Here is a 10,707-nt window from a genome sequence, read left to right as displayed (position 1 = left end):
ATTAACCTTTCTAACAAATACAAGGATAGGGTAGATATATGAACTACAGATATAATATAGGATTTAAGTGGGGTGTTCCAAAGTGATGGAGACTGAAAGAAAATGTCGTGAGTCTGTTTGGGAGTGTGAAAGTGAAACTATGAGGAACACCTTGGAAAACGAGGTGATGGGGGATGAGGTGTGAGGGGGTAATGTGGGAGATGTATGTCATAAAAAGGCTAAGTACACCTAGCACCTAATTGCTAGGTTTTCACCAAGGTACCTATCCAAGGCGCTTGAATTACCAAGTTTTCACCATTGGATGCTTATTTCTCTTTACTATTTTTTTTTAAAATATTTTCCCTACTCTTCTTCCTTCTTCTCCTTGAGGGAGCAGGACACACTGAGGATTTTTAGGTATAGAATTTCTTGAGGTGAATGATATTAGTGGGATCATTGAAGACTTCACCTTCAAGTGTGGATAGTTGATAGGCCCCTAAGCCAAAAGATGTGACCACATAAGGACCAAGCCACATGGGTTTGAACTTGCCTTTCTTTTCTCTGTCAGCTTGAACCTTCATATTTTCTTTGAGGACCATGTCTCACTCTTGAAAGTGGCATAGATGGACCCTCTTATTGAAATTGCACTTGAGGCAATTTTGGTAGACCACAAGGTGGTCATAGGCCTATTTCCTTTTTTCATCAAGTAAATCAAGTTGGGTAAGTCGAGCCACTCTATAATCTTCATCTAATATCTGGCCCCATAAAGAAATGTGAAGGGATGGGAGTTCAACCTCAATAGGTAATACTACTTTAGCACCATAAACCAGGGAGTATGGGGTTGTGTCAGTGGATGTATGGAATGAGGTGTAGTAGGCCCATAAGGCGGGGTTGATTTGTAAATGTCAATCACAGTCGGAATCATTGACAACTTTCTTTAGGATTTTGAGTAGGGTGTTATTAGTTGCCTCCACTTGACCATTACCTTGTGGGAAGTATGGGCTAGAAAAATGGTGATGGATATGAAGGGAAGTGCATAATTCTTCCATATTGAGATTTTTGAAATTACCTCCATGGTCAGTAAAAATGGTAGCTGGGATGTTGAAGTGGCATATGATATGATAAAGAATAAACTTGGACCCCTGAACTCCTATGGAAGTGACAAGGGGGATTGCTTCTACCCATTTAGTGAAATAATCAATGGCAGTGATTATCCACTTGTGTCCTTCTAAAGAGAGAGGTGCAATAACACCAAAAAAGGTCAAACCACCAACATGTAAATGGCCATGGTGGCACAATAAGTTGGATATCTTGAGTTGGGGTTCAAATTAAGTTAGCATGTTGTTGATAGGGTAGACACCATTTTACAAAGTCACATGCATCATGCTCTAGAGTGGGCCAATAATATCTTGTCCATAGGATTTTCTTAGCTAGAACTATCCCGCTTGTGTGAGCACCATAAAGTCTGGCATGTACTTCTTTGAGAGTCATTGCAACCTCATTTTGGTCTAAACATTGAGAGAGAGTATCATGATAGCTATGACAATAAAGGGTTTGAGCTATAATAGTATAATAGGATGTTATGCAAATAAGGTTTTGGCATTGGGTTAGTGTGAGATGGGGAGATATGATTTTCTAGGTAAGCATGAATTTTGTAGTACCATGGGGATTGGGGACCAACCAAGACACAGACCCATGTTGATTCATCATTCTCATATGCAAGCTCGTGTAGTTGCTCAACTAAGAATTCATACTATGTAGCCTCCTGCGGGATCTCTAAAAGCGAGCCAATAGTGGCCATGGCATCTGCAGCCTTGTTTTGCAATCTAGGTATCTATAGGAACTAAAGTTGAGTAAAACATTCCTTCAATTGATCTACCAACTCTTTGTAAGGTTGCATCTTGTCATCTTTGGTCTAATATTCATCCAAAACCTATTTGATAATGAGTTTTGAATCTCTAAAGACTTGTAGCTTTGTCATGTTCCACTCAACTGCTATCTTGAGTCTTGTAATAAGGGCCTCATACTCTAAGATGTTGTTGGTGCACTAAAATTGTAGTTTAAAAGATTTAGGAATTTAATCTCCCTGAGGTGTGACCAAGAGTATGCCAGCTCTGGAGCCATGGCATGTATAAGATCCATCAAAGTATAACTTCCAGGATGGTTGTTCTTCTATTAAACAGAGGTGTTCATCTGGAAATTCCATAATGAGAGGGTGATCCACAACCAAAGGTGCATCTACCAAGTGATCTACTATAGCCTGGCCTTTGATGGCCTTTCTGTCAATGTATTGGATATTGAATTCACTAAGTAGCATGACCCATTTAGCTAGGTGCCATGTGAGTACTATGTGTGATAACATATACTTTAATGGATCAATTTTGGATATAAGTTGCAAAGTGTGGCTCAACATGTAATGACACAACTTCTAAGTGGCAAATACCATGGCTAAGCAAGCATTTTCCATGAGTGTGTAATTGAGATCATAGCTAACTAAGGTATGGCTGATGTAGTAAATAGCCCTTTCCCTTCTTGTATCATCAAGTTGTGCTAGAAGAGCACCTAGTGCTATGGGAGTAGTTGTAATGTATAATATGAGTGGACGTCCTAGAACCAAAGGAACCAAAATAGGTGGGTTAGCCAAGTATTGCTTGATGAGCTCAAATTTGCATTGGCAAATGGAGTCCCACCTGAAGTTTTGATCCTTTTTGAGTAGATGTTTGAATAGTTGGCATTTATCAATGAGTTGGGAGATGAATTATCTAATTGATTATACTTTCTCTTGAAGAGAATGAAGTTTCTTGAGTTTCTTAGGAAGGGTCATATACATGATGGCCTTGACCCTTTTAGGATCAATCTCAATACCACATCATGATACAATGAATCCCAGGAGCTTTCCTGAGGTAACATCGAAGACATATTTCTTAGGATTGAGCATGAGATGATATTCAGCCAATCAATCAAACACTTCCTTGAGATGAGATAAGTGATCAAAGGCATTAAAAGATTTGACTAAAATATTATCTATGTAATCCTCAAGAGTCTTATGGATTAAGTCATGGAAGATGACTGTCATGGCAAGCTGATATGTTTCCCTGGTGTTCTTTAGCCCAAATGGTATCATGTTATAATAGAATGTCCCCCAAGGTGTGGTAAATGTTGTCTTATGTTTATCTTCCTCTACTATCTAAATTTTATTGTATCTAAAGAAACCACCCATGAGTGATAAGAGCTCATGGCCTGTAGTGAGATCAACAATCATGTCTATGTTTGGTAATGGGAAATGATCTTTCAAGCAAGCCTTGTTGAGATCTCTAAAGTTTGTGCAAATTTTGATATCACCAGAAGGTTTTGTGATAGGTACCATGTTCAAAATCCATTTTGAATAGTCAATCAGGTGAATGATCTTTGCCTCTAGCAATTTTTCTAACTCTACTTTAACCAACAAAGCAACTTTGAGATGCATCTTATGGAGCTTTTTCTTGATACGTTTGGCCTTTGAATCCATGGCCAAATGGTGTACTACTAACTTGGTGTCCAACCCTGGCATGTCTTGATAGGACCATGCAAAGTGACCAACAACTTTGATAAGAAGATCTATCTACTCAGGTGGTAGGGATAACGCAATATATGTGATATGTGGTATCTCAGTCAAACTAATATTGACCGGTCTAGTTTCCTCTATCAAGACTGAAGATATGGGAGGCCTATGATCTTGTGGGGCAAGAATAAAATCTCCATCCTTGTGTGCCTCTAAGAGGTTTTCACCATCAGATATGTCCTTTATTTTCTTTTCATTTTTTGAATCATCCAATGGTACTAGAGAGGATTTTTCACTGGAGGATAGTTTTCTTTTGTTTTTTTGCCTTTTTGTTTCATTTTTCAACTCAATTTTGTGACTAGATATTTCCTCCTCCCCAAAGTGACCTACTGGATCCAGTTTGTAGACATATGCTAATGGTGGTGGCAGCCATTTATGCAGTGATTTTTCCCCCATGAATTTAAGGAGTGTGTGCTCTATAGAGAATTTGTCAACTTGTACAACACTTGGTTGGTCCCAATCAATGAGTTCAATGTGAGTGATTGGTAGGTCTATAAGATTTATGGATAATTGGTAGAGCACAGAGGCTCCTTAGATAATTTTTTCAAGGAAAATATTTTCATAGGCTTTCTTTTCTACCTCTTTAAGAATGTCTTTGACCTCAACAGGACTATTTTGGATGTTTGTGAAGGCATGGCCTTCTTTCGTAGTGCCCCCAGTTATGAGGAGTCCATAGCCTACGCCTTTGTTTTTCTTTTCTTGGTATTCTTCAATAGGCTATCTAATGCTTGATTTCAGATGGCCCAAACCACCTCCTTGATAATCCCATTGCTTAGTGGCAAGGCGATGTGACCAGGGATATTTTTGTTTAAAGTGATCAAGAAGTTCTTCACTTTTAGGAGGTGGCTCCTTCTATAGCCATGTGTTAATGTCTGGTGTAGTTTCTTCTCCATCAAGGATTCCCTTGGTAATTAATGTGGTAAGGCCTATCTCTCTAAGTTGAGAGGTGGTATTTGGCCTTGGCCCTTGATGTTTCAGATGCCCTTGAGTATGCGGATCAAGTGGTAGAGCACTGACGGAAAAAGCATCTGTGAGATTGTATTTGCGACAACCTTGGTAATTGATCTTAACCATGGAAAGAGTGAAAGCTAAAATGGTATCCAAATCATGACAGGTGCCAAAGGAACTGACCATGGTGTGGCCAACTTTGATTCTAGGGAAATGGTTGGTGGATGAAGCTTTGACCACATTGCAATAAGCAAAGGGTTTAGGGTTTGTGTGGATGGTTACCTTAGTGCCATTATGCAAAAATTTGATGCACTGATAGTATGTGGATGGAACAGCCTTCATGCCATGAACCCATGATCAGCCAAGGAGGATGTTGTATGGAAGATTAAGATCAACTATGTGACAAACTATTTCTTGAGTGGCAGGACCGACTCTGAAAGGGAGCAAGATGGTTCCTTCAATGGTGCACTGCAAGTTGTCATATGCTTTGATGTTGATTACCTCATTAATGATATCTACAAAATTAAGAGTTAAATTTTATTTTTTTTAAATTCTTACATCTAATTGGTTGGAATTGAAAAAATTAATCATTAGATAAGCAAACCTAACAAAAGATACAATAAGTTACAGTTAGAATACATTTTTAATGAAGTATTTAGTGCATGGTGATGGTATTACACTATAATGAACTTCATGCAATGATAATGATCCTAATGATAATTATAGAATATAGCAAAGAATTTTTAAAAATAACTTATAGTTTGAATAAATAATTTATGAAGGAAAATAATTTAAAAAAATAACTTATAGTTTGAATAAATAATTTATGAAGTATTTTGTGCATGATATTACACACTTCATGCAAAATTAAACTAGCAGACAACAAAGAGCTCCAAAAAGCTTGAATGTTACATGAGTAGTGAGTATGAGTCCTAAATGCAAAATAGCTCTACAAAATGGAACTTGAAACGCAGTCTGATAGTCTAAGATACTACACTGAGTTCAAAAATTCGCTTACATATACTTAAGCAGAAACTTTGGAAGAAATCCCGCAACAGATCCGAACTAATGATTTTTTTTCTAATATTTCCCCCTGCTTTTACCCAAACCTTTTGAACATGATATCTAATCCTCCGGTGAAAAATATTTTGTCAAGGAAAATATCGTCGTAGGCTTTCTTTTCTACCTCTTCAGGAATGTCTTCGACCTCAAGAGCATCTGTGAGGTCAAAGACAGCAAAAGCATATGTGAGATTTTATTCACCATAACCTTGGTAGTTGATCTTAACCATGGAAAGAGTGAAGGCTAAAATGGTACCCAAATCATGACAGGTACCAGAGGAACTAGCTATGGTGTGGCCAACTTTTATTCTTGGGAAATGGTTGGTGTATGAAGCTTTGACTACATTGCAATAAGCAAAGGGTTTAGGGTCTACGTGGATGGTTACCTTAGTTCCATTATGCAAAAATTTGATGCACTAATGGTATGTGGATGGAACGGCTTTCATGGCATGAATCCATGGTCATCCAAGGAGGATGTGTTATGGAAGGTTAAGATCAACTATGTGACAAACTATTTCTTGAGTGGTGGGACCAAATCTGAGAGGGAGCAAGATGGTTCCTTCAGTGGTGCACTCTAAGTTGTCATATGCGTTGATGGTGATTACCTCATTAATGATATCTACCTCAGTGTATTCTACATGTTTGATGAATTTTAAAGTACATAGATTTAAAGTCGATCCATTATCTATCATGACCCGTTTGACTATAAAGTCAAAAACCATGACAGCTATGTGAAGTAGAATGATATGATCAGGTTCAACTACTAGGATGTTGGAGGTCTTGAAGGACAAAGCACATGATGCAAAACGATAGCCAACCAAGTTGCGAAACTCAATGGCATTTATGTCAATGGGGACACATGACTTATGGAGAGTACTATTAAAGATCTCTTGATAAAATGGGCTTGTTCGTAAGAGATCAAGAATGGAAATCTGAGCTGACATGTTTCCAAGGTGTTCCAAGATATTATAGTGTGGTCCTAATGAGGGTGATCCTACTGAAGGTGTTATGGATGGAGGTGGTCTTGATGGTGTAGACATAGATGGGCCAGCTATATTGAGTCGAGCTTGGCGAGTAGTAACTACACATTAGGTATCTAGGCCTTTGATGTTTATAATATTGATAGATGGCTCAACTTGTGATATGCAGTTGATAAGGCTCCCATAGTCCAAATATGTTGAGGTATATTTTTGAGATTTATCTTAGTTATCACCCTGTTTATTTTGAGCATTGTCTAGTTTGTTGGTAGGAGTGTTTGTAGGTGCTTTTCCTGTGTTTGTGTTATGAGGAGGAAAAGCATTTTGATATATTATTAAACCTACATTGGGTAAAGCTTGTGCCCCCACTGTGATCTCTTTCTAGTCAATAAGGTCTTGGACATAATCCTTGAGTTGCATGCACTTAAGGGTGGTATGTTCTTTGACACGATGGAATTTGTAGAACTCGTTATGCTTATACTAGGATGCTCTAGACTAATTGGGTTCCAAGGGTTCTATCTGTGGATATTGAACAAGATTATCCTTTGCTAGTTTTTCAAATATTGCATTAAGGGGCTCCCCCAGTGGGGTGTACATGTGTGGTTGTCTCTAAACACGTGGTTTAGGTCCAGTTGAAAGTGTGATGGCATTAGTTTGATTTTGATGGGCGGGTACCTATTAATTTTTCTATATAGGTGGTTGTTGATATATAGGTGGTTGTTGTTGATAAGGTCATTATTGACAAAATGTGGTGGGAATGTTGGCAACTACCCCAATGATATGAACATGTTGTGTGTCGATGACACCATTTGTCACCGTGTTTTTTTTTAAAATTCCAATACCATGTTTTGTCATTGCTTGGGCCTCGGTCTTGGGTGTTTTCTTTGTAAATTTTGATGAAACCATCCTTTATGAGCCCTTGTTCAAGTCCCATCCATTTTTCCTTAATGTCTTTGTATGTTTGTAAACAGTTCATAACCATGTAATGGGCAGGACTGGGATGTGCACTATTTATGAACATTTTGACAAGGTTATGTTCTGGGATGGTACATGAGATCCTAGTTGTGAGGGTTTGCCAATGTTGTAAGTATTCTACAAGGCTTTCTCCTTCTTTTTTCCTAGTATGAACTAAGTCTACTATAGATAACTCAATCTCGACAAGATGAGCATATTGAGCCACAAAGGCTTTAGAAAGATGAGGTATTTGGCCCTAGTGGAGGCATGTCGATAGTAAATGAATTGGGTACGCTTTGGGATGAAAGGTAAAAAGTAGTTTTGTTGGATGTAAAGGGGGATTTATGAAGTAGGGAGATGGGTGGTGAAATTAGATGCAGATGATACACTTGGGGTTCGTTGAGATGTGGTATGTACTAAGGGTTGAGTGAGGATAGGATGGATGTTTTGTGGAATGGGAGCAGTCACCTAGGTTGAGAGTATATTCGGGTCTGCAGGTTCTATCTATGGTGGTTAGTACCCATTTTTGGGTGAAGAGAAAGGATAATAAGGGTTAGATGACCCTATAGATGGTGGTTTCCACCCAAATAGAGGATGTGCAAGATCCATAATGTTGGGAGGTGGTGGGCATCCAAACTCAAAGGCACCAACATTGTCCCTTAAGAAATTTTCCATGATGGCTTCCTTATTTCAATCTATGATGGCATTAACAATGGTTGCATGGCCATGTTGGTTCATGAAAGCGTCAATATCTATGGAAGAATCTATGTCTTCAGGGATTTATGGTGGTGGATTTGGTGGTGTTATCGAAACTATGGGGTATGGTTGAGCCCGAGTTGTGCTACTGCTATGACTAGGATCCACATCCTTCTTTTTCTGTGTGTTCTTACTAGAATGTGTGGTGGGTGGCATGAAAGGATAATTTCCCTAAGGATGAAATGCGAGAAGGATGATGCTAAGTGTATATGATGAAGTGATTTTCCTAAGTTTGACTAGGGTGGAATGGTTTCCTAAGATGAAAAGAAAATTAGGTACAAGTGTGCTTAATGATACCTTAGGAACCTAAATGATATGGTACTAAGTGAAGGAGACTATGTTTCCCTTAAGAGTAATCCTAAAAATTGTGATGGTGGTATCAAACCCCAAGGTAGCCTAATGTCTATTTTTGGAAGATAAAGAAGGATCAAGTGTGTAACCTAACCTTTGGATCAAGGTGATGTGGGACACAAGTGACAGCCTATCTAAGAAAATGCTTAGTTTCAAGGATAATTATGGTAGTGAGATGGATAGAAACTACTTTTAGGGAGACAAAGTTTTAATGAAATGATGCTAAATGCTTCTAAGTGGGTGAGTAAATGGTGGAAGGTGCTAGGTCTTAATGATGCATGTGGAGGATTCTTTGAAAACTTAAGGTTGATGTAAAAATGGGAGGAGGTGATCCTATTTCAAATGCTTGTATGGGGTAGTGGTTCTTACATGAAAGACTAAACCTATGAGGAGATAAGTGCACAAGTGTGTGCAAAAAAAGAAAGACCTAATCAAAGTAACACTAGTGTTGTTGATAAGGCTATGATTGACACCTCGTCGAAGAGTTAGGTTCTAAATTTTGTAATCCCACTTAGTTTGTAATGCAATGTTTGTCTCATCTTTCTCAAATTGTTCTAGCCTGGCAATCCTTGGGTTGGGGGTATGTTTTTTGTGTTCTACTTCTATTTCCTTGTAAATTGGTATTTGTGGAAGTTTAGCTTTTTTGAATTTGGTCTTGGTTTGGCCTAACATGAGATAACTCTAAGGGATTTGATCACAACTATGGGGTTTGATAGGCAGTGACTATGCTAAGTATACCTCTTAACCTTGGGTTGGAAACATAAACCAAGTTAAGGAATAGCCAAGTTTTTAGGAATGGTAAAGTAGTGAAGCAGGGCAAACTAGATTTTAAGATTTGTTGTGAATGAACTTGCTAACAATCGTTTGGTCAAAGTAAGGAGCACCTATTTGGAAGACAAATGTGTTTTTTTCAGTCAAGTAGGATAAGTAACAAGGATATTTTGAGAGGGGCAAACTTTGGACTAAGGAAAAAAAAAGGTTTGTTTATAAGTAGATTTTACTTAGTAGTGTGTTTTTGAGGTAACAAGTATAGTTTTGGAAAAGGTAAAGGTAAACCAAGGAGATGAAATTTGTTGCAAATGGACTTGCTAACAACTACTTTCTTTAAAATATCAAAAGGTGGGGTCTTTCAAAGAGAAAATGTGTTATTTTCAGTCAAGTAGGATAAGTAACAAAGATATTTTGAAAAGGACAAATTTTTGGACGAAGGAAGAAGGGAATTTGTAATTGGTACTTGCTTAGTGGTTTTTTATTTGAGGGAACAAGTATAATTTTGGACAAGAGAAAGTTGAACCAATGAGAAAAAAGTTGTTGCGCAAGGACTTGCTAATGACTACCTTTTGAAATAACAAAGATGGGATTTTTCTAATGTGAGGGATTTATGAGCAAATAGTTTCTCAAAGGACAAAGCAAATTTGAGAAAGACAAACAAATGATCTCTTTAGCAAAAGGATTTTATAATAATCATAGAATTGTGTATGTTTTTACAAATGTTTTTCATGGGTCTTGAGCATAAGTAAGACAATTCAAACACATGCTTTATCTCTAAAGTCAATTTTTTTGGTCGCAATATGCTATTCAATGGCCCACAACTTAGTGTCTCCTGATTCTAGTGCAATATGTCCCTCTAATTGAAGAGGTGAGTCAATACAAGAGTCGATCAAAAAATGATACACATCAAAGAATCTTCAAGGCATGGCAAATAGAAGTTCCCCTTCTGTAGGAACAATGACCCTTGGAGATGAAACCCAAGTGGTCGTATGCCTCTACCATGTGAGCACAATGGTGAGTAATCTTGAGGGATGTTTTCCTTTCATCGTGAATGAACATACCATGGAAAAAAATTGAGAATTTCAAATAAAAAAGGGTTGTAAATGGGTTTGTCACATTTCACCAAATCGTTGTTACGTATGTGATCCACTTAAGAAGCTATTCTAGACATGCTGAAATAATGGAAAAGTATTCCCACCTCAGGCTACCCCCAGAAACACACCGCCTAAACTTGGGTGATAGAGTGAGAAAGTTTACCTTTCCCCTCATTTATATACTAGCCAGACTTTTTTTCCAGTTTGACCTTCTC

The sequence above is a fragment of the Cupressus sempervirens genome, chromosome 7 (assembly GCF_028749045.1).
Source record: "Cupressus sempervirens isolate cs-2001-9-10 chromosome 7, ASM2874904v1, whole genome shotgun sequence".
NCBI lineage: Eukaryota > Viridiplantae > Streptophyta > Pinopsida > Cupressales > Cupressaceae > Cupressus > Cupressus sempervirens.
The sequence above is the reverse complement of the archived record's forward strand: the minus strand, read 5'-3'. Positions refer to the sequence as shown.